Source organism: Pleurodeles waltl, chromosome 6 (genome assembly GCF_031143425.1).
Source record: "Pleurodeles waltl isolate 20211129_DDA chromosome 6, aPleWal1.hap1.20221129, whole genome shotgun sequence".
Classification (NCBI taxonomy): domain Eukaryota; kingdom Metazoa; phylum Chordata; class Amphibia; order Caudata; family Salamandridae; genus Pleurodeles; species Pleurodeles waltl.
In genome coordinates, this window is record NC_090445.1 from 860,694,792 (window position 1) to 860,719,582 (window position 24,791).

Genomic DNA, 24,791 nt, shown 5'->3' on the forward strand with positions numbered 1-24,791 from the left:
AAAAATTTCAAATTGCAAAAATGAATTTCTAATGACAATTTTGGAATTTGTCGTGTGATCAGGTATTGGCTGAGTAGTCCAGCAAATGCAAAGTCTTGTACCCCACCGCTGATCCACCAATGTAGGACGTTGGCTCTGTATGTGCTATTTCAAAGTAAGGAATAGCATGCACAGAGTCCAAGGGTTCCCCTTAGAGGTAAAATAGTGGTAAAAATAGATAATACTAATGCTCTATTTTGTGGTAGTGTGGTCGAGCAGTAGGCTTATCCAAGGAGTAGTGTTAAGCATTTGTTGTACATACACATAGACAATAAATGAGGTACACACACTCAGAGACAAATCCAGCCAATAGGTTTTTATATAGAAAAATATCTTTTCTTAGTTTATTTTAAGAACCACAGGTTCAAATTCTACATGTAATATCTCATTCGAAAGGTATTGCAGGTAAGTACTTTAGGAACTTCAAATCATCAAAATTGCATGTATACTTTTCAAGTTATTGACAAATAGCTGTTTTAAAAGTGGACACTTAGTGCAATTTTCACAGTTCCTAGGGGAGGTAAGTTTTGATTAGTTTTACCAGGTAAGTAAGACACTTACAGGGTTCAGTTCTTGGTCCAAGGTAGCCCACCGTTGGGGGTTCAGAGCAACCCCAAAGTCACCACACCAGCAGCTCAGGGCCGGTCAGATGCAGAGTTCAAAGTGGTGCCCAAAACACATAGGCTAGAATGGAGATAAGGGGGTGCCCCGGTTCCGGTCTGCTGGCAGGTAAGTACCCGCGTCTTCGGAGGGCAGACCAGGGGGGTTTTGTAGGGCACCGGGGGGGACACAAGTCCACACAGAAATTTCACCCTCAGCGGCGCGGGGGCGGCCGGGTGCAGTGTAGAAACAAGCGTCGGGTTCGCAATGTTAGTCTATGAGAGATCTCGGGATCTCTTCAGCGCTGCAGGCAGGCAAGGGGGGGGTTCCTCGGGGAGACCTCCACTTGGGCAAGGGAGAGGGACTCCTGGGGGTCACTTCTCCAGTGAAAGTCCGGTCCTTCAGGTCCTGGGGGCTGCGGGTGCAGGGTCTCTCCCAGGCGTCGGGACTTTAGGTTCAAAGAGTCGCGGTCAGGGGAAGCCTCGGGATTCCCTCTGCAGGCGGCGCTGTGGGGGCTCAGGGGGGACAGGTTTTGGTACTCACAGTATCAGAGTAGTCCTGGGGTCCCTCCTGAGGTGTCGGGTCTCCACCAGCCGAGTCGGGGTCGCCGGGTGCAGTGTTGCAAGTCTCACGCTTCTTGCGGGGAGCTTGCAGGGTTCTTTAAAGCTGCTGGAAACAAAGTTGCAGCTTTTCTTGGAGCAGGTCCGCTGTCCTCGGGAGTTTCTTGTCTTTTCGAAGCAGGGGCAGTCCTCAGAGGATGTCGAGGTCGCTGGTCCCTTCGGAAGGCGTCGCTGGAGCAGGATCTTTGGAAGGCAGGAGACAGGCCGGTGAGTTTCTGGAGCCAAGGCAGTTGTCGTCTTCTGGTCTTCCGCTGCAGGGGTTTTCAGCTGGGCAGTCCTTCTTCTTGTTGCAGGAATCTCATCTTCTAGGGTTCAGGGTAGCCCTTAAATACTAAATTTAAGGGCGTGTTTAGGTCTGGGGGGTTAGTAGCCAATGGCTACTAGCCCTGAGGGTGGGTACACCCTCTTTGTGCCTCCTCCCAAGGGGAGGGGGTCACAATCCTAACCCTATTGGGGGAATCCTCCATCTGCAAGATGGAGGATTTCTAAAAGTTAGAGTCACCTCAGCTCAGGACACCTTAGGGGCTGTCCTGACTGGCCAGTGACTCCTCCTTGTTTTTCTCATTATTTTCTCCGGCCTTGCCGCCAAAAGTGGGGCCTGGCCGGAGGGGGCGGGCAACTCCACTAGCTGGAGTGTCCTGCTGGGTTGGCACAAAGGAGGTGAGCCTTTGAGGCTCACCGCCAGGTGTGACAATTCCTGCCTGGGAGAGGTGTTAGCATCTCCACCCAGTGCAGGCTTTGTTACTGGCCTCAGAGTGACAAAGGCACTCTCCCCATGGGGCCAGCAACATGTCTCGGTTTGTGGCAGGCTGCTAAAACTAGTCAGCCTACACAGATAGTCGGTTAAGTTTCAGGGGGCACCTCTAAGGTGCCCTCTGGGGTGTATTTTACAATAAAATGTACACTGGCATCAGTGTGCATTTATTGTGCTGAGAAGTTTGATACCAAACTTCCCAGTTTTCAGTGTAGCCATTATGGTGCTGTGGAGTTCGTGTTTGACAGACTCCCAGACCATATACTCTTATGGCTACCCTGCACTTACAATGTCTAAGGTTTTGTTTAGACACTGTAGGGGTACCATGCTCATGCACTGGTACCCTCACCTATGGTATAGTGCACCCTGCCTTAGGGCTGTAAGGCCTGCTAGAGGGGTGTCTTACCTATACTGCATAGGCAGTGAGAGGCTGGCATGGCACCCTGAGGGGAGTGCCATGTCGACTTACTCATTTTGTTCTCACTAGCACACACAGGCTTGTAAGCAGTGGGTCTGTGCTGAGTGAGGGGTCTCTAGGGTGGCATAAGACATGCTGCAGCCCTTAGAGACCTTCCTTGGCATCAGGGCCCTTGGTACTAGAAGTACCAGTTACAAGGGACTTATCTGAATGCCAGGGTGTGCCAATTGTGGATACAATGGTACATTTTAGGTGAAGGAACACTGGTGCTGGGGCCTGGTTAGCAGGGTCCCAGCACTCTTCTCAGTCAAGTCAGCATCAGTATCAGGCAAAAAAGTGGGGGGTAACTGCAACAGGGAGCCATTTCTTTACATATGCCCATATGAAGAGGCCTCCCTGCAGTCTGTTGCATTTTGTGTTTTTTTGCAAATTATATCAAGACCACACTAAATTATATTTACTCCCCATCATTAGGAAGGAATATATTTGTTCCTCCCTGTCTGCTCTGGAGGACCTCCAATCCCTACAGTCTCTCATGATTTGTGTGAATGTTTGATCCCTTTTAAGAGGTGCTACTAAAAGAAGGAATTCAATGGCATTTTAATCTAGATCATTTGTTTTAACTTGTTTTTATCTATATCTAGTCACAGTGACCTTTTAATCTTGATGGGTATTTAATGTATTTAAAAACAAAGTAGCAATTATTCTTTTTGTGTTGGGCTGGAGCCGAATTACCATTAAGAATTTCCTTTTTAATGTGTTGTTTTTCTTATGTTTTACATGTTTTTGTTTCATTTTATTCACACACACTGCAATGTGATGTACTTTGATGCATTTATGTTGTACTTTTATGGCCATTGATGTGGCAGAAATAAAAACTGAAACTAAACTATGCCACACATAGATGTGTTGAAAATGTGTTATTAAGAGTAAATGAAGCAAAGTCACACTATTTTTGCTTTCCAAATGGAAATACCTGTATATTGTTCACACAACCACTGTGTAACAAGTGGGGTCATTTGTGTGTCATTGCACACATTGCATGGCAGTTACGCAGCTTACTGGCCAGTCCTGGCTGAAAGGGTGAGTGCATGTAATGATCTCATTTAGCATGTTTCTTGACTTATTTTCATATCATGGCTATATTGATGTAAGGTTCACTTATTGACACTACTATTGAGAACATTGCACCATGTCAAAACAGTGCCTGCATTCCCTGTGGCCATTATGTAGCCCACAGCTTTTCACAATGTGTTGCTAATTTGGTTAACTATTATTTTTGGTCCATCACTCTGCCTGTCACAAAATACAGAACACCAATCTGCCTTGCAGTGCTGTATTGCATACAATTTGCACATTTATTAGGCCAAGGGCACATACTTGACACACATCCACACAACTCTACACAGCAAGTAACCTGCAGGAATGGGTAAGGGCATGTACTTACCATGATTTACTTATTTGTGTGTACTCCTGTGTTTTGCTTGCATTCACAAACATTTCCAGGGTCCAGACCAATAGGCACTGTGAACTATCTCTAAAGAAGATACGCACCACCACACTTGTAAAAATAGAAACATTCAAGTTCACCACATTCTATAATTACCCAGGTTGGCCCTCTGCAAAGTACCACAGATCAGTTCACTCAGCCCTACTCACTTGTACCTGTCCTTGACTACTCTCCAAATCATCATTTGGGCCTAGGGCCAGGACTTACTCTCGGACACTGATGACACCCAGATCATATATTGACTTTCAGGAGACACTTTCACCACCAACATTAGTTACAAAATGCAATAGTTGAACATGCCTATCTGTATGTCAGAACTATGGATCATGCCTCACAAGAGAGTAATGATGATGATCTGTAACATTTATCTATCATGGATGTCCACACGCCTAGGCCCAGATACCTCACCCTCTAACCATCCCCAAAATCTGCCCATCATTGTGGACAACTGACTCATCCTGTCACTTCACAATGCCCTATTTAACAACCTCCTTATTTGACGCATGTAACATAGACAGACTTTTGTGCTTACACCTCCCTCCTGACACCTGTGACACCTTCAGCCAGGCCCACATCACATATCTAGCGTAGTGCACTAATGCTCTCTTCTACACCATATCTCCACAGCGATTACACAAGTGCAACACTATCAAAAAGAAGCAGTGCATGACTATCACTCAGGCTGCCATGCAGCACATACATCACCCCTCTCCTCCTCGAGATCAAATGGCTCCCCATTCAGACCCACTGCCAGTTCAATGTGCTCAGCCACACCTACATGGCACTACACTACCAGGGATGCACCAAGTTCTCACACCATCTATGCTTCCGATAAACACTCATAGACCTCTGGTGTGCATCACTTGTATTCACCCCCAGCCCCAGTATTAATTTGAACAAGACAGGAGGTAATGTTGTCTATAACATGGCAGGCAACACCTGTGAGATCTGACCTAGCATATCAGGATAGCTGCTGCACTGGGGTTTCATGCTAGTTACTGTACACATGGCTCTTCACGGGATAGTAGTTGGAGATACTCCACATACTGAATCCCAGGATCCCCTATCAGGTGAAAGGATGATCCTCTGCCAACCACATTCCATTCCATTAATTCACACTCCACTTTTGGCTGGGTAGCCCCAAGACAAACACATTTGCCTCCTGATGCAAGGGGAACTATGTTATCATAGTAAGTTTGGGTAGATTTCTCATATCCATGTACGATGTGCTGCTCCAGTCCAGGCTCTTGGCTTTGTATTGTTGGACTTGTAGTCCTGGTCACTCATGTTGAACGTTAGACCACAAGTTGCAGAATTCAAAGGACAATCTGGACTGGGGCAGCACATCACACATGGACATGAGAAACTTCCCTGAGCTGAAATGCACTGAACAAATTGCCAGTTTGCAAAATAATTGACATTTATGTGAGGTATGGGTTGATATGCTAGATATTTCAGCCCTTTCTCTTGCACTTAGCACAGCGGAGCTCAGCAAAATACATTGCTTTACTGCACAACATGACATGTTTAACCATATTGTTCATTGATGACTAATACCCTGTAGTTCATCCTGACCCTCAACTGCAGCACTGTCCTGTCCAGCAACTCGTGCCACCAACTCTGTTGGGATAAGTGATTCCACCTACATCTCCAATGGGTTCATATTCTCCTAGTGCTCTAGTTCTCCCCTGTTTGCATGCCCAGTTTCTCCTTGGTCCTGCGCTTCTGTTTGAGATAATAGATAGAAAGGGACTGTGTAACACTTTGGAAGCTCTGGGTATTGACTCTGGTGCTGTTACGTTCCTCTACACAGTATCAAGCCAGGGACCAGTCCATTAAAAGTCCTGACATTCAACAGGATGAAACAAGGCCGTCTACCCACTCTTCTTTCATTGACCTGACGCATTGTTCCTTTCAATGCAGGTGATTTTACTCCATACCTAAAAAAGTGTCATTCAGCTTCCTTGTGGCTGTCGATGAGACTGATATATTACATCAGAAAAACAAACAAGCCTGGCAGCTGACCAGCTTTTTGTCCAAATCCATGGTTGGTTGCATGGGAATGCCCACGTATCACCCATGGAACGTTTCCTTAATGAAGATAATGCCTAGAGCTACCTTGCATTAATTTAGGGCTATGTTCCAATGCGCTAATCATGCCATCTTTTTTCAGCTCAGACACTGTCCTTTTACCTTGGCCAACACTGTTGATCTCATCCACTATGGACTACCAAATGGCCTCCTTCTTCCCTCATGGTTATTTTGAGGTGAAAAAGAGGCATTCATTTTTTTGTCACCTCAGCTATTAATATTTGACCCTCCCTCTCACTGAAATTGCTCTTTCTCCTCCCCTGCCTGCTGTCTGGTCATCTTGGTTGGTGTTGGTATTGTTGCCCTCCTGACTCGTGGATGTTGCTGCCTTTATTTTCTGCATTTGTTTTGAGTTGCTGCTCAAATTTATTAAATGCATCTTTATTTTAATGCATCATGTGACGCAACGCACTCCTACCTGTTGCAGTGCTGGTTTGCAGCACTTTCAAGTGTTTTATGACACGCAAATCATCCATGCATCATGTATGGGCCAGTTGCCTTACACCAAATTGCATCACTTTTTTTTTTGAAGCGTCAACAGTTTTGAAGGAGCTTAGGGCCTTCTGACATGGTGTGTCGATCCATAAATATGGCGCAGCCATGTCGCTTGGAAATAGCACACTGAAGTGCAAGTGCAAATCAGCATTCCCTCACTCTCATAGATCTGCCCCTTACTTTTTTAAAGATATTTACATTTTTTTCAAGGATTAAAAAAAAAAATCTATTTAATATTTTTTGTAGTATTAGTCCACATTTACTGCTGGGTTCTTCATATTGTAGGGAGTAGAGTGGGAAATGCTTAATTGTACAGAATAACAAAGTCCAAAGCTTCCCTGCTGGTCCTTAGGTTTGAGCGCGAATAGTAAATCTGCCCTCAACCAAATTCCATTAATTTCCTTGCTGTTGATTAGGCTGACGTGGAAATAGCACTTGTGACTTCTCCAAACTCCAACACTTTCTCTTATGCAGCTTAGATTAAAATGCAAATTGTATACTTTGTCCGTCTACATGCAATAGTTTTGCTACTGTTGTTTAGGATGCAGTGGGAGTAGCTAATCTTATTTTTCAAAATGTTATTTCTTTTAACATTTTTTGGTGTGTAACAAATCTTGATTTTTTATTTTTTTTATTTTTTTGGTTTGAGCTTTATTTTAATGACATGTACTTGTTTGTTTGATATTTACTGTTTATTTTTTTTTCACTTAGAATGCACCATGTTTATTACCTTTTTGTAGGTGATATATCTACGTTTATTAATTGGGTCTATATTCGTATGTTTGATTTTTTGCTTATATTTGTATTTTACTTGTTGTTATCTTATTTGTTTTATATTTATTATTTGAGATTTTATTTCACACTATATTACAATTAATTTTTGCTTTTTATCTATTAACGTTTTAATAATTTGTTTTAAAATACAATTTAGAATTATTTAATAACTATATCATGTACTTTTGAGTAAAAGTGCATTTTATGTATATTTTGTCTTTTTAGAATGTTTTAGTTTTCGTAGTATTTGCTTTAATTTTGTGACAAATAATTTTAGTGTGTTATAAATTAATTATTATATATTTTCTTTATTTATATACTTTTGTTAACGTTAACATTTTTAACTAAAAAATACACAGAAATTCACCAGTTAAAGTTAGCAAAATTAACTATAACTTGCGCTCCAGCAATACACTGTTTATGACCTCTCATACGACATCACTCATGACATGTTATCATTTATGACATCACTGATGACATCTCAAATTACATCACTGATGACATTTCAAATAACATCATTTGAGATATCACTGATAACATCACTAATGACATCACCCAATGAGTGTCCTAGCTTTTTCTACAGTTTACATAGTGGCAGATGACTCCAATAGTACTTTTCTTCCTCATTTTGTACAGCTTAGGTCAAACTAATGCTTTTAAGTGTGTACAAAACACATATGCACCTAATGCAATGTAGCTGTGTGGAAGTATTGAACATGTTATAAATCTTTGCCTTGAAGAGTAACTCTGTGTGTAACAGCTGAGTTGTATTTCTTATGGTCTCCAAATTTTTTTGTTCTGCCATAGAACTTTCAAACAGGAAAACACCCTATATCAAAGATACTAACTTTTGATAGCATCCTTTGAGTTGTTAGAGAGACTTGTGTCAGCATAATAATTCATACTTAACATAGAGTGTGCACCAGATACTGATCTATGCATGCTTGCTTGTTTTGCTTCAGAAGATCGCCTATCTTTAAATCATACAGTATGCAGTATGACGGGTGCAGTTAGTATGATCTTTAGCACCTTCAGATTTTTTTTTAACAACTGTTGCATAGAGTGTAAACTGTTCTTAGTATATTCTTTTGAATACTCTGTGGTGTATTTCCCATGAGAGTTGAACTGTTTGCAAATGGTGTGGAATCCAAGCAATTCTTTCCATAGAGTAAATACTGTTTACAGTACTCAGTTTTCTACTGATATCAACTTTATGTCTTAATGTAGGTTCAGTGTGTGTTTGAGGTTTGATACAGATAAAAGCTGTCCTTAGTGAGGCATTTGTTTTAAGATTGGCATTCACTATTTTAACTTTGTGTGAACAGTTGTATAGATATTGAACACCTTTTGCAATGTGGGATTCCATATACTTGTAGTTGACTGATAATGTGAACCATGCTTTGGCTAAAGGAGTTGTTTCTGTGTTGGTAGAAATGATGCCTGCTTGTCTCCTGCACTATTTTGTACTTATTGTCAGACCTCTAATGCTACAGTAATTAATACACCTGTATGCAGGAAAATGAAGATTGGATGATATCATCAGTGGACTCATCAATGATGTCACAAATGATGTAATTTAAGATGTCATCAGTGATGTAATCAGTGATGTCACCAATTATGTCATTTTGGATGTCATCAGTGATCAGTGATGTCATAACTGATGTCACAGAACATTTCATGAGTGGTGTCATTTGTGATTACATAAGCAGTGCATGGTGAGGGTGCATGTTTTAGATAGTGCTGCTAACTATAACTGGTGTATTTCTATGTTTTTTTAGTTCAAAATGTTAATGTTGTCACTGAGAAATTCACCTTGGTATAACATTACTTTAACCTTTGTTTTTTGTTCAGTGCATTTCTATTTTTTTTTTTATTGAAAACAGATTTTTATTACACTTAACTATAAGTGTCACTTTTTCTCAGTGAATTTTTAGTTTGTCTTTTAAAGTAAATTAATTATTTAGGGGTGTGTGTGTGTGTGTGTGTGTGTATGGTAGAATGATTTTATAATGTATGTTGTGATTAGATGCTATTTTGTAAAATGAATGTTTTTTTCTTGTAACATAACAGTGTATTAAACAGATAAATATTCAATATTTCATTAGAAAATGTATATCTGCTCAGTTCTTGTAAATCTCATAAGAATACGATATTAGCAATCTATTTTTAAGTTTAAGGTGTGATTATGAGAGCCTCTAAACAGCTCTTTACAGAGCTACCCTCTAGTTTTACCATGTAAGTTGTTTTGTACTGTTTCCCTTCTTTTTGTTTTGTTCTTAAACTCACTTGTGAGACTCTCGGAAGTGCCAGAGAAGCACATTATAACCAGCGGCTATCGCGATTCTCTCACAAGAGATTTTGAAAGCCAGGGAGAAAATCCCATGCATGCTGTCCGACAGGGCAGTGCTTCCTGGTTTGATCTTGTGAGCCTCTCATGAGATCGTACTTTTTATAATGGAATTTACATTAATACTGAAAATATACTGATGTGTCATTTATAATTTATATACACCACAATAGTAACAGTGTATTTAGCGTAATGAAATGCAATCATTTATATAAATGCAGGAAAAAATAAATCACTTAGATTTATGAAAAACCCATGTGGTGTATGGGAAGAGACTGGCCTCTCCTTTTAGACCTCTCTTGGATGATGGGTATACACATTAGGGTGTTTACATGAATTGGCCTCTTCTGTCAGACCTGTCTCTCAGATCTTGGGTTAGCATAGTAAGGTGTTTACGTGGACTGGCCTTTCTTCTCAGATTTGTCTCTCAGGTGATGGGTGCACATAGTAGGCTGTGTGGGGAGAGACTGGCTTCTCTGCTGGAACCTCTCTCAGATGAAAGGTGTGCATAGTATGCTCTGTCTAGGGACTGTTCTCTCTGATAACACCCCTCTCTCTGTTATTGGGTGTGGATAGTAGTGTGTGGGAAGATACTTTTCTCTACTAATAACTCTTACCAAGCCTATGGCTGTAAATAGTAGACTCATAAACACCATCTCTATTAATAATCCTTCTAACAGTAGCAAGTGCGCATACTTCAGTGTATTCAACAATCACCTACGTCTTTCTACTTTTCATGATCCTGCTGGAGTCTTTCAAAAGTGTAATTTTTTGTAAATAAGAAATTAACCATCTACTCTTACACACTTCCTCTCAAAAACAAGGACAGCAGTATGCATTCCTTCTAATGGAGTGTATTGAGAACTCATTTACCCCTTTTCACTATACACGATCCGGCAAGAGCACAGCAAGATTGTAAAAATGTGTTAAAAACAATATACATTTATTTTCTTCATAGCAGTTATCCCTTAGAGACCTCCTCTCCAAACGCAAGGGGGCAGGTTGTGTTTCTGCTATCCCCTTATATAGCTTTTTATTTCAGTTCCACAATACCTCCAATTGTTCACAGTAAACAGTAATGGTGGCCATTTAATTTCTAACATTACAACAGCTAGCCAATCAGAGTGCTTGCTCGTGTGAGACTCGCAGAAGCCTCTCAATGCTGCGAGAGTGTGAAGGCTCATAGGAAAAATGGGTCTCTCGACCAAACACAGAGCTCTATGTTTAAATTTGCACTCTAGCAGGACTCCCGCAGGACTCCAGTGGTACTCTTGATAGCTATACCATCCAAATATACAAATATATTTTATCTGTAATTTCTCAAAAATAGGTTCACACCAAATCACCAAAAGTGTAATCTCTAGACAAAGATCTAGCTTCCTGCCCAATTTGGTGTAATTTTGTTCAACAGTTGTTGCAGTAGCCGTGTTTAAAGAAATCTGGAAAACACATGGGGATTTTATGTTTTGTGACCCCCTTTTTCCTCATTCCCCGCTTGACAGATCACCCTGAAACTTTTGAGAAAAGACCTGAGGTGGATGAACTATTTTTTTTGAAAGTTTTATGAAGATTCATTAAATAAGGCCAAAGTTATCATCTCATCAAAAAAAGTAGACCTAACCATAACTACCAACTGGCGACTACAAGTAGTTTATATATAATTTTACACATATATATATATATATATATATATATATATATATATATATATATATGCACATATACACACACATATATATAAACATGTATACGCACATATATATATTTATCAACAAGTATACATATGTACATATAAACATATATACATATGTACATATATATATATTTATATATATACACTATAACCACCTACTGGCAACCACAAGTAGTTTTTATATATACAACTGAAAAAAACAAAAGTTACAGGGACCTTTTAGTTAGGTTCAGAATTTACTTGTACAAAACCAGAGAAATTTAGCTGCTATAGTTAGAGGTATTTCAAGTAACTATAACTTGCGGCCCTAAGGTTACTATAACTCGTGAACCCACCATGCACGGTTTGTTCTTTAATCAAATCAAATCAAATCAAATCATTAACATTTATAAAGCGCGCTACTCACCCGTGCGGGTCTCAAGGCGCTAGGGGAAAAGGGGGGGGTTATCGCTGCTCGAACAGCCAGGTCTTTAGGAGTCTCCGGAAAGCGGAGTGGTCCTGAGGCTGGTGGGGAGGGAGTTCCAGGTCTTGGCGCCAGGAAGGAGAAAGATCTCCCACCCGCCGTGGAGCGGCGGATGCGAAGGACAGCAGCGAGTGCGAGGCCAGAGGAGCGGAGGAGGCGGGTGGGGACGTAGAAGCTGAGGCGTCTGTTGAGGTATTCCGGTCCCTTGTCGTGGAGGGCTTTGTGTGCGTGGGTGAGAAGTCGGAAGGTGATCCTTTTGCTGACTGGGAGCCAATGCAGGTGTCTCAGGTGTGCGGAGATGTGGCTGCTGCGGGGTACGTCGAGGATGAGGCGGGCCGAGGCGTTTTGAATGCGTTGCAGGCGATTTTGGAGTTTGGCTGTGGTCCCGGCGTAGAGGGTGTTGCCGTAGTCCAGGCGGCTCGTGACGAGGGCGTGGGTCACGGTTTTTCTGGTGTCGGCGGGGATCCAGCGGAAGATCTTGTGGAGCATGCGGAGGGTGAGGAAGCAGGCGGAGGACACGGCGTTGACTTGCTTGGTCATGGTGAGAAGAGGGTCCAAGATGAAGCCGAGGTTGCGGGCGTGGTCTGTGGGGGTGGGTGCGGTGCCGAGGGCCGTGGGCCACCAGGAGTCGTCCCAGGCGGACGGGGTGTTGCCGAGGATGAGGACTTCAGTTTTTTCAGAGTTCAGCTTTAGGCGGCTGAGCCTCATCCAATCTGCGACGTCCTTCATACCCTCTTGTAGGTTGGTCTTGGCGCTGGCGGGGTCCTTGGTGAGGGAGAGTATAAGTTGGGTGTCGTCAGCGTAGGAGGTGATGATGATGTCGTGCTTGCGTACGATGTTGGCGAGGGGGCTCATGTAGACATTGAAGAGTGTCGGGCTGAGCGATGAGCCTTGAGGTACACCGCAGATGATCTCGGTGGGTTCTGAGCGAAACGGAGGGAGGTAAACTCTTTGGGAACGGTTTGCGAGGAAGGAGGCGATCCAGTCCTGGGCCTGGCCTTGGATCCCGGTGGAGCGGAGGCGGGTGATTAGGGTGCGGTGACAGACGGTGTCAAAGGCAGCCGAGAGGTCGAGAAGAATGAGGGCGACTGTTTCACCGTTGTCCATCAGGGTTCTGATGTCGTCTGTGACTGAGATGAGGGCGGTTTCAGTGCTGTGGTTGGTTCGGAATCCGGTTTGTGAGGGGTCGAGCAGGTTGTTGTCTTCCAGGAAGGTGGTCAGCTGTTTGTTGACGGTCTTCTCTATTACTTTGGCTGGGAAAGGCAGAAGAGAGATGGGGCGGAATAATAATTTGACTTCTAATGCTTTATTGATATTTTTATTGACATTATAAAAGTTGTCATGAGTGCTGTAATATCTGGGGTAATTAGCAGTGCATGACGAGGGCATGAATTATAGTTACCTTAGGCCACATGTTATAGTTACTTGAAATAACTCTAAGTATAACTGCTGAATTTCTCTGGTTCTATGCGAGTAAATTCAGAACCTAACTATAATGTCCCTGTAACCTTTGGTTTTTTAATTGAATTTCTAAGGTTTTTGTTTTCATTTCCTAATTATAGCATCCCTGTAACATTTAGATTTTTCAGTGAATTTAAGTGTTATTTTTAATGTAAAGTATTTAACATTACTATATGGTAATCCAACCACTGCTGCGCACTGCCTGTGGCCAGTCCCTGTGGCCAACCCCCTAACCATCCAACCCCACTCTGCACCACTAGGTCAAAAGCGCAACTTACGTTTTAGAAACTGTACATTACTGTATAACTGAAATTCAGCAGGTGTACCTGACTCTTAACCAATGTAACAATATAAAAGAATATAGTACACATTTTATTTCAAACACAGCCAATCACACAGTACTTTCTTAGTGTCAATAATCACAACCTAATTTTAAGTATCTCCATATTAAAATCACCCAATGGAATGTATCCATATTTTTCAAATATTTTAACTGCCTTTCACTATTGAAATATCTCATTCTTGTGCGTCCCTTCTCTTGTGAGGTATTAATCCTTGTCTTCACAATGCTCAGAGTGTGGATTGTTGGGCACAGCTTTCTGTATGGGCAAGTGAGTTTGCTAGATAGAGTGGCATTGACCAGGACCTAGGTTTTTCAAATGTGGAGGGAAAATGGTTTGGCCATAGAGGTTTAAAGCGGCATCAATTGCTGCCTTTTGGAAAAAGCATGAGAGATTCCCAATGCCCTCCCCTCATTATGGTGCACTGTAGTGGCAATGACGTGGGCACACTTACTGGGATAGAACTGGAAATACTAATGAAAGATACCTTTGCAGAATTAATGGCACTTTTTTCTTACACTGCCTTGGTATTTTCCAACATATGGCAAAGGCACAAATGGAAATGGTCTACCAAATTCTGTCCACAGATACACAAAGCCAGGAAACGTGTTGATACTGTTTTAGCATTCTTCAGAGACCATAACATGGGCTCTATCTACAATAATAACCTCCGCTTTGACATGGAAGTGATGGTGTTCATTTCACAGACAAAGGCAAATGAGTGTTTCTCACCAACTTGAAACCCTGCATCCTATATTATGTGTAGTTATCATCCTCTACACAATAAACACAAATGTTCTTCTTAGGGCCACCCTATTTCCCAAACACTAAGGGGGTCATTCTGACCCTGGCGGTAATTACCACCATGGCGGAGGTCGGCGGTAGCACCGCCAACAGGCTGGCGGTGCACCGCTGGGCATTCTGACCGCGGCGGTTCAGCCGCGGCCAGAAACGGAAAGTCGGCGGTGTCCCGCCGACTTTCCGCTGCCCTTGAGAATCCTCCATGGCGGCGGAGCGCGCTCCGCCGCCATGGGGATTCTGACACCCCCTACCGCCATCCAGTTCCTGGCGGTTCTCCCGCCGGGAACAGGATGGCGGTAGGGGGTGCCGCGGGGGCCCTGGGGGCCCCTGCAGTGCCCATGCCAATGGCATGGGCACTGCAGGGGCCCCCGTAAGAGGGCCCCCGTAAGAGGGCCCCAAAAAGAATTTCAGTGTCTGCCTAGCAGACACTGAAATTCGCGACGGGTGCAACTGCACCCGTCACACCTTCCCACACCGCCGGCTCAATTCTGAGCCGGCGTCCTCGTGGGAAGGGTGTTTCCCGCTGGGCTGGCGGGCGGACTTTCGGCAGTCGCCCGCCAGCCCAGTGGGAAAGCCAGAATGACCGCTGCGGTCTTTTGACCGCGGAGCGGTCTTTCGGCGGGAACCGCGTGGCGGGCGGCGACCGCTGTCCGCCACGGTCAGAATGACTCCCTAAGTCATTGTATTTTAACATCTTTTTTTCACCCTTTTCAAAACTTTCATTCCTCAAAAATTTGCACAACAGCATGCATTTAATGCACAGCACCACTTTTATATTTTACTACTAGTTCAATAATTCAGTACACAACAATGAGAGTCTGACTAGGTCGGTGAGTGGGTGTGTAAGTAGGTGCATGGGTGTCTGAGTGTGTCTGTGAGTGGGTGCGTGAGTGTCTGAGTGGGTCTGTGAGTGGGTGCATAAGTATGTGAGTGGGTCTGTGAGTGGGTGCATCAGTGTGTGACTGGGTCTGTGAGTGACTATGTCAGTATGTGAGTGCATCTGTGAGTGGGTGCATGAATGCCTGAGTGGGTCTGTGAGTGTGTGCATGAGTGGCTGACTGGGTATGTGAGTGGGTGCATGAGTGTTTGAGTGGGTCTGTGAGTGGGTGCATTAGTGTCTGAGTAGATCTGTGAGTGGGTGCGAGAGTATCTGAGTGGGTCTGCAAGTGGGCACACAAGTGCTTGTGTGGGTGCATCAGTACCTAAGTGGGTATGTGAGTGGTTGCTTGAGTGCCTGAGTGGGTCTGAGAGGGTGTATGACTGGCTGAGTGGGTCTGTCAGTGGGTGTGTGAGTATCTGCATGTGTCTGTGAGTAGGTGCCTAAGTGTCTGAGTGGGTCTGTGATTGTGTGCATGAGTAACTGAGTGGGTCTGTGATTGGGTTCATTAGTGTCTGAGTGAGTCTGTGAGTGTGTGAATGGTTCTATGAGCAGATGCATGAGTGAGTGGGTCTGTGGGTGCATGTGTGAGTGTCTGAGTGGGTCTCTCAGTGGATGCATGAATGTCTGAGTGGTTTTTGAGTGGCTGCATGAGTCTGCAACTGGGTGCATGAGTGTGTCTGTGAGTGGGTGTATGAGTGTCTTTATAGGTCTGTGAGTGGGGCTGCAAGTGTCTGTCTGTGTCTGTGAGTGGCTGTGTGAGTGTCTGAGTCTCTGTGAGTGGATCTGTGAGTATCTGAGTTGGTCTGTGAGGGGGTGCATGAGTGTGTCTGTGAATGGGTGCATAACTCTACGAGTGCCTCTGTGAGAATGTCCATAACTGTTTGAGTGGGTGGGTGATTGAGTATGCCAGTGTGTTTTTTTTCATTTTTTTCTGATATTTGCAAATTTGCTGCAGTGCTGCACAGAGGCCTACACTGGGCATCTCAGCGGATTTGTGAATATCCTCATTGTGGTAAAAAGAACACCTTCCCGTTGTTAACACACATAGGGGATCATTACGACCTCGGCGGTCTTTTCGCAAGACTACCGAGGTACCGCCGTGCTGAAGACCGCCAGTGGTGGCGGTCTTCTGCGCCGCGTATTATGACCGCAGGCAGGCCGCCGTCCTTTTTCGTTCGGAAAGCCGCCAGCAGCCATACTGGCCGACGGCGGGAAAGTGGAGGTTGCTCAACCTCCACCGCCACGTCAACAGAACACCGCCCACTGAATCATGTCCCATGATTCGGTGTGGCGGTGTTCTGGTGATGATGTTCTGGTGGCGGAGCTGCCCCCAGGGATCCCGTCCCCTCCCGGAGGATCAACGGACAAGGTAAGTTGATCGTTCGTTAGGGAAGGGGTGGGGAGGTGTGTGTTGTGTGCATGCATGGGGTTGTGCGTGTGGGAGTGTAGAGGGGGTGAGTGAGTGAGTGTGCGTGCGGGGGTGTTTTGTGTATGGGAAATGTGTGCGAGTCAGATGGTGTGCATGTCTGTGTGTATGTGTGTCGGGGTTTATATGTGCATGTTGGGGGTGTGTGCATGTAGGGGTGTGTATATGTGCATGTTTGGGGTCGGGTGGGGAGGGGGTTGTGTCATCTGTGGGGGGTGGCAGGGGGTGGGAGGTGTGGGGGGAGGATTCGTGGGGGGTACCAGGGGTGGGGGAGACCCCTATCAGTGCCAGGGAAGCAATTCCCTGGCACTGATAGTGCCTACCGCCATGGATCTCATGGCGGTTCCCAACCACCCGAGATCCATGGCGGTATGCAGGGTCCTGATACTGTCAGCAGTCTAGTGACGACAGCCAGGCTGGAGACCGCAATCTCCAGCCCAGCGGTCTTCATCCCCATGGTGGTCAGAATGGTGAAGTGGCGGATGACTGCGGCGGTTCCATTTTTTTTGCCGCCGGCCTGTTTGCGGTCTTACCGCCGCTTTACCACCGACCGCCAGGGTCGTAATGAGGGCCATAATCTGTCACAATATAATTTACCCATTCCATTCAGAGGGTCAGAGTACCTCCACAATGCCCATTTATTTCCACAGCATTTCAGCCCCAAAGACCATTCCCCATTCTACAAAATGGTGGCTGCAACTTTCAGATCAGGTTGCTACCAATGAGAGCATTCCTGTGGCTTGAGGGTTCACAAATATGTCACGACTATATTTGTTAATTGTTTGCGCCTCCAGATTATCTATATTTTGTTTTCCTTTAATATTTAAAAAACTGCTGAATGGATTTATACCAAATAACAAAAAGCAGTCTTCCTGGACCAAGAGTTACCTTCCTGACAAATGTGGTGTTATTCCGCCCAGCGGTTTGGGCTGTAGTAATGTCTAAAATATCTATGGGAATTATAATGGGAAACACACTTTTTTTACCCCACCTTTTTCACAGCCCCCGCATGACAGATCACCCCTAACCTTCCAATGTAAAGCAAGATTCTCTGGACCACTTCTTTAGGAAAATGGAAGACTTGTTAAACAGCGCCAAAGATAAAGGCACTATAAGTACCTGCTGGCGACCGTGACCGCCAGTAGGTAATGTGCCACGTATCACAAGCACTAAAAGACTCACACTCCAAAGCTTGATTCTCTTGCAAAAGTTTAATTGGCGACACGTTTCGATCTTACTAAGATCTTCCTCACAGTCAAAAAGATCGAAACACGTCACCATTAAACTTTTGCATTAGAACCAAGCTTTGGACCCCCTGCAGCCCCGGGGACCGCCACCTCCCCAGGGCACCAATCAAAAACAGCTTGGGGTGCCTGGCCACCCCACAGCCCCAGGGATTGCCACTTCCCCGGGGCTCTATTCAAATACATTGTGAGAGGCTGCACACCCCCCCCCCCACAGCCCCGGGGACCACCACCTCTCCAGGGCTAGATTACATTGAAGGGGGCCATGCAGCCCCCCTCGTGGAGCTAATGATGGCCCTGGTGACCACCACCCCCCTGGGACAGCTACTGCTATGTCCCTGGGTGCCCATCCCCCGGACATAGCTGAGTGCATTTACTTGGCGGCAGCTTTGACAGTTGCCACCAAGTCAGAGAAAACACTCTAGTTCCAGCAAGTGAGAACTGTCAAACAGCTCTCGCTTCCTGGAAGTGGAGGTTTTCCTCTGTTTTCCTGCCTGAGAAAAGCAGGCAGGGAAATAAAGGAAACATTGCTCTCACAGAGAGGAACCTCTCTGTCACAGCAGTGCTGGCTTCCCCAGGAGGCAGGGAGCCAGCTGGGACCGTGGCGGCCTACAGTCTCCAACCGCGGTCCCCAACATTTCCACTGGGGGGCGCCTAGGTCACATGACCTGGCCCTGGGTGATGGGGTCCCCAGGCCTAGATCATGGCGGGGGCGTGAGTTATAGCTACATAAAGGCACAAGTTATAGTTACTTGAGATAACTATAGCAGGTGAATTTCCATGGTTTGGTACATTTAAAATGTGAGCCTAACTATAATGTCCCCTGTAACCTTTGGTTTGTCAAGTGAATACATATATCAATATACAAAAAAATCAAAGGGAGGTATTGGTCGCAGGCATTCATTTCTAAGAAACAATAAAGGGTACAATGCCTGTACCCATTCCACATGTCCACATGTCACCACACTGATTGGAGTACTAGTGAGAAAGAGGACACCGTGTGGTTGAACAGACAGTGCAGATTTTCCATGAAGTTCACACTGAGACGGTATGGATTTTCACATCAGTGGCCCTTGAAGGTATATTATTAGTATGTACTGGGTGTATGTGTTATGTGTTACTCAACCTTTAAAATATATTTACATTAATGTTATTGTTGGGGCATGACAATAAAAGGCATAGTTTTTGAGTGCACCACTAGCATTGTTGTCATTGTGCATACCTGTGTGGGTGATAGAGATCTGTGCGGACATGGGCCTGGTTGTCACCCCACCAAACTACAGGCTGCTTCTGCTCTAATTATTGTCACACAGTACATTGAATTTGGGCACTGTATTAAAGGAAGACAGAGTATTGGGACAATAATATAACAAACATTCACTATACAGTCCTGGTTAAAGCTGAGTATGACTCATCTGTGAGAGATGTGTTTCTATCTTTCGGGAAAGTAGATGTGACACAAGTGGAATAAGATAATGTAGTGGATAGATACAGGACTTTAGTTTCTTATATGGCCTGATATTGGGATTTCTGGAAACAGGTAGGTCATAATGTAGGTGATAGGGCATTCAAGGGATGTGATGTGGCCTGATGGTCAGAGCTGCTGAGCTGTCTTGGCCTGGGCTCAACGTCACATAATTCAGTGCAAACACTTACCCCATCCATGCCTTAAAAAGCAATATTTAATCTGGTTTTCATGTAGGGTGCTCTGGTGCATCTGGCCAAGTTTATGCTAGATAACACTGCAAACGAAAATTGGTGGAGGGTATATGTTTGCTTGTTACATTTCATGGATATTTATTCCATATCAATCTCTCTAATCCATCTCCATGAAGAGCGTTGCCATGTGACTCTTGGAAAACAACTTCTTCATCAGCCTCCTCTCACTGTACTATTCCCTTTCCAGCTCCCAGATGGTATGTACCACCATCAAATGCACTGATAGAGTCTGCCAAATCCTACAACATTTCCACCTTCTCTGCTCCATTGAGGGTGTACTGAGGCAGACAAAAGTAACTAAAAGGTCTCTCTGTTCATTAGTGATGTTCTATCATGACTGTATCTCAGAGTGCATTGAGGAGGTTGAGGCCAATCCAGACTTCCCTAAGGGGTCTTTCCACAAGAAAGTAATGTAGTCCATTTGGAAGAGGGGAGAGCTTAGGGTGTGACCTATATTTATGTGCTTGCATGATTGATGTTTGTCAGGTGTGTGTAATTTAAGACAGGTGAAAGATTTTTCCCTATATTCTGAGTTTTTTATAGCAGAAGCAGAGGTGTTTACCTTGAATGTAGAGGTCTCTCTCTACAGATGTGTAGGAAGAAGGATTCTGCCCATTGATTCTACCGGGATTCTTCAATTTTTGATCACATAGTTTTAGACCCTCTTAGTGTGGTGGAGCCTCATAACCTGTGAATCGCCCAGAGTAAACTCATCGCCAATCTACTCCGTGTGTCTGCCGCCAGTGCCCCCCCTTTAAGATAAGGCTGCTGTGGCACAGCAAGGGTAAGAGGCACTTGGCTGGTTACACGAGAACCTGTGTGCACAAGTGTGTGCATGCATGTAAGGGCCGTGCATACGAGGCTTCTGTAATGCACGACCCAAGAACTGCATACAGGTAGCCTGGCGCATAAGGGACTCTGTAGTATTCGGCATCGACCTGGGATAGCCCTTATAATGTTGGTGTACACATACACAAAAAGTCTGTGTAGTTTACTGTCTTGTCTGCAGCAACACTCCATTATCCACTTATGGGGAAGGCTGCCTTTGAGTGCAGCTCCACTTTCCTTTGGCCTACAGACACTGGAGTTGTACCATTTTGCAGCGTAATCTGAGTGGAAAGATCAATTCTACAATGTGCAAAGATATATCTATACAGCTTATGGGTCATCAAGGACTGTCATATTTCTATGGCTCAGCTCAGGATCAGAGCCAGGCATTTTGTCACCCTGCTGGGATGGATTAATTAATTTTTTCTCCAGCAGCAGGAACAAAGGCCTCCTCCAAAGGGAGCAAATAACAGTGATTAAGTCAGATCCTGAGAGGTGGGGCAGACTGCTGGGCATCAATCAGCCAGCTGTCACCCTGTGCCAGGAAGAGAGCCTGCCAAAGCCCACTAAACAGAGGAGGGAGCCTAGACCTCCTGAGCCAAACCAGGAAGGGGAGCTCCTTCAAGGGTTTTTCTCCTGGGGAGGGTTCTGACTGTGAGGTCTGTGAGGGGGTTGAGCGGAGACCCCCAGAGCAGATGTGGCAAGTGACTTCTGGGTGACACCATTTTAAAATATCCCAGCAGCTTGTGGAGGGAGGTTGGGACAGAGGCAGAGAGGTGGCACATGAGGATCGACCAGAGTTGAAACCTTGTGGGACACTCCCGCCCCTACTTAAAAGGTCCTGTGCAGGACAGAGAGATCTCTCTTGGGTGTGTCTTTCTGCTGGACACTGGGACTGGAGGGAAACACCATGTGCAGTTGGAAAGAAGAACCCCCTGATGGCCATCAGGACTAAGGACTCAAATGTTAATTGACCCCAGGACTAGGGGGGCCCTCCACAGGACTCGGGAAGCTGGCCCTCCAACACCTCCTGAGGACTAGTTGGTGGTAAAGACTGGGCTTCTGCACAAGGAAAAGAAAGGCCCAGAGGAAAAACAAGGAGAAAGGCCGGTGCAGGGAGCCAGTGACACCAGCTCCCTGCAAAGTTTGTCACCTTTGAGACTGAAAGATCTGACAAAAGTGCTCCAGGGGACTAGGTCTTGGCCACCAGGAGCAAAATGAGTCTAAGAGCGTCAAAATCAGCCAAATAGGGCCTGAGATATGGCCTTTTCAAGTTTGGGTGACCTTTGACCCCCAGGGCAAGCCCAGAGCTTGTGGAGCTCCACTGCCAGATGATTTTATCCCCCAAGATGGGCTAGGCGTGGGTGTCATTGCGAAGAAAGATCCCGTAAAGAAGAGGAGACAGGAGAAGGCATGTGTTCGGGCCCCCTCCCTGCTGCTCCAGGATACCTGGGGACCCCATTCCCCACAACAGGTTTATGATTAGGGGGTTTTGAGACCCCATCTCTGGGTCTCTGATCACTACCAACATAGGAAAGTGCTGTCACGCTTTCCCAGCACTCTCTAAGCATCGAAAGAACCACATCCCTGGGCCCTGAGTGAAGAGACTACTGGGAGAGTGCCTCCACACTCCTTGGTAAGGTTGGCCCACCCTGCCTCACTCCCAGTGTCCATGATTGGGGGAGCAGGAGGCTGCCACAAGTGTTGCACCCCGCTTGCAAGAGTGGATGAGGCAGAATGGACCTGCTGGCTCCTGCAGTAGCACACAGGAGTGCAGCCCATGCAGGGAGCTGGCAGGGACAGCCAGGGGAGGGGATCCGAGGCTGTCCCACAACTAGGAGAAAGTGCATGGTGTCTGGGTGGGACCAGGCCCCCAAAACCAGGGAAAGGGCGCAATGGTACACGGCCTCAACAAAAAAGAAAAGCTAAGAAAAGACAATGCTCTCCCTGGCACAGCTGGAGAGCCACTAATAATATATGCATGAAGCTTCGAGGTGCACCCATAATGCTCTGTGGTTCTTGTCTGTTTCGGCCTGTTTTTGCCATGTTTCTCTCTTTGTGGTAGCCCCAGGATGACAGGGTCACCATCAACGAACTCAGGAATTATGGGGAGACCTGCAGGAGGAGCACAGCCTTCTCCCAAAAAGATTTTAGGAGTCTGCGCTATAAATTGGGTGGAACTCCACAAGAATAATCTTCCCAGAATTTCCCTTGCATTTCCAAGCATTCCCTAGGCTGGAGTGTGTACTCTTCAGCTGGAAGTAATGGCTACTCTACTCGCAAAGTCTAGGGCTGCAGTGTCTGTGGCCTGAAGGTGTCCAACATATGTTTTCATGGTGCACAAACACTCTCTAGGGGCGAAAGATTGTAACTGTCCATGTTGTGATTATAAATGTAATGCCATTTATGGGCTATGTTATGTATAAATTGCAATATTTTATGCTAAAGGTTCTGTAGGGGTGAAGGTCTGCAATTGCACAGTGTTGAGATTGTAAATGTAATGCCTTTTATGGGCTATATTTTAATTACATATTTTCAGCTAAAAGATATTGTGAGTGCACAAAAAACCCAGACATGCTTAGACATTTTCTCTTGTGAATGCTTTAATGAAGTAGTGACACTGCCAACCACTCATGTTCAAAGTATACATGCTATTGCCAATATTAAGTGTGTTCATTCAAGGTTATATTCAATTACTGCATTGTAACACAAGTGAATGTTTTGACGTGATCTGCAGAACTAACCTCCCCTCCACCATTTGGGAGGGACAAAGGAACAAGAGTGTTGCAATGTCACCAAAAATTATTTCCCTCAGCTTATGTGTATTTGTAAATTCCTGAATAGTACTTAGTGTGTGTGTAATAAATGTGCTTTTTCCTTTTTCAGGAGAAAATGCACACACTGGGCAATCATTTGTGGAATGTTATTATTGTGTACCTATAAATGACTGTTACAAGTCCACGCCACCTCCATTGAGCAGGCCTTGAACTGCTCTGCTTCGGTACCCTGAGAAGGTCAAGCACTACCGTGGGGTGTTTGATTCTTAGTGAAGGACAAATGTGGACCCATTACATGCGTGTGCCACACAACTAATGTCCCGTTTCCTTACAAGGTGTGATTGCGAAATGCAGTTGCAAACTTGTATTAATTTTCTAACCATAAAATAAATCGCAAAAGCCTTCACCCCCATCCTCGAAGGGAGTGGAGAATCTTAAATCTCACTAATGGGCAGATATGTTAATGCAGAATTGGTGAATAAAATTGCTGAGAGCCTGCCTCACTGAAATCTCCAGCTAGACGTAGGCAGAAATCTACATTTATGAGGTTTACGCATATAGATTTCCCTTTATGAGTAGGTCACAGAATGCCTATATTTGTCAAAATCTGGGTAGCTTTTTTAAACCTATACTATTGTTTTAGGTATTCACCTTTTTACAGTCATGTGTTAATTATCCTTTATGGCTTTTAAGCCATGCAACACAATTCTAACATTATCATTTAAAGTCTTTTACTTGCTTGAAACTTTATTTATCTATATTGATTGGTATAACATGCTGTGTATGTCAGTTTTTGTTGAAATTCATCTCCTGACATTTTAAAGTTTCCTTTGTAATCACTATTGTACTCTGCTGTTATTTTGATGGTCTTCTGTCCTGTGTGTTTTGAATTGTTGAATATAAAATAGACAATGTCATAATTGTCAGGGCTAAGCTCCTGTCCAAACGTTTAAACAAGGAAAACAAAAACATACATTGCACCTTTAGGGTTCCATTGAATTGAACATGAAGGAGTGCCAAATGCAAGGAATGAACTACGTTGACATCACACAGACAAATTCAAGATAGCAGACTCCAATAAGATCACTCAGAGAGGTAAATGCTTAATCCAGTATTTGAATGTGAATCTTGCTGATTCTGACAGTCTCCCTGCCCCCTTGGTAAACTGAGAACCAATAAATGAGGTAATAGTAACCTATCATATCTACAGAGGTGTACAGTGGCAGAGGGTATTAATATTATTATTATTATTATTATTATTGTCCTCTAAGAATAGATTGAAAGTAAAATGCACATTTGCAAGGCCATATCCCCACTATTGAAGTTGCAAGTGGTCTTACATCCCTTCAATGACATAATATTGTCAGCAATTATGGTGATACAGCAATATCATTGCAAAGATATTGTCATAATGAACATCAAGTTTACATACTCAAAATATAAATTACAAAAATAAAAATATAAGCAATAATTAAAAAATATGAATAGAAAACAGATAATAAAAACAGAT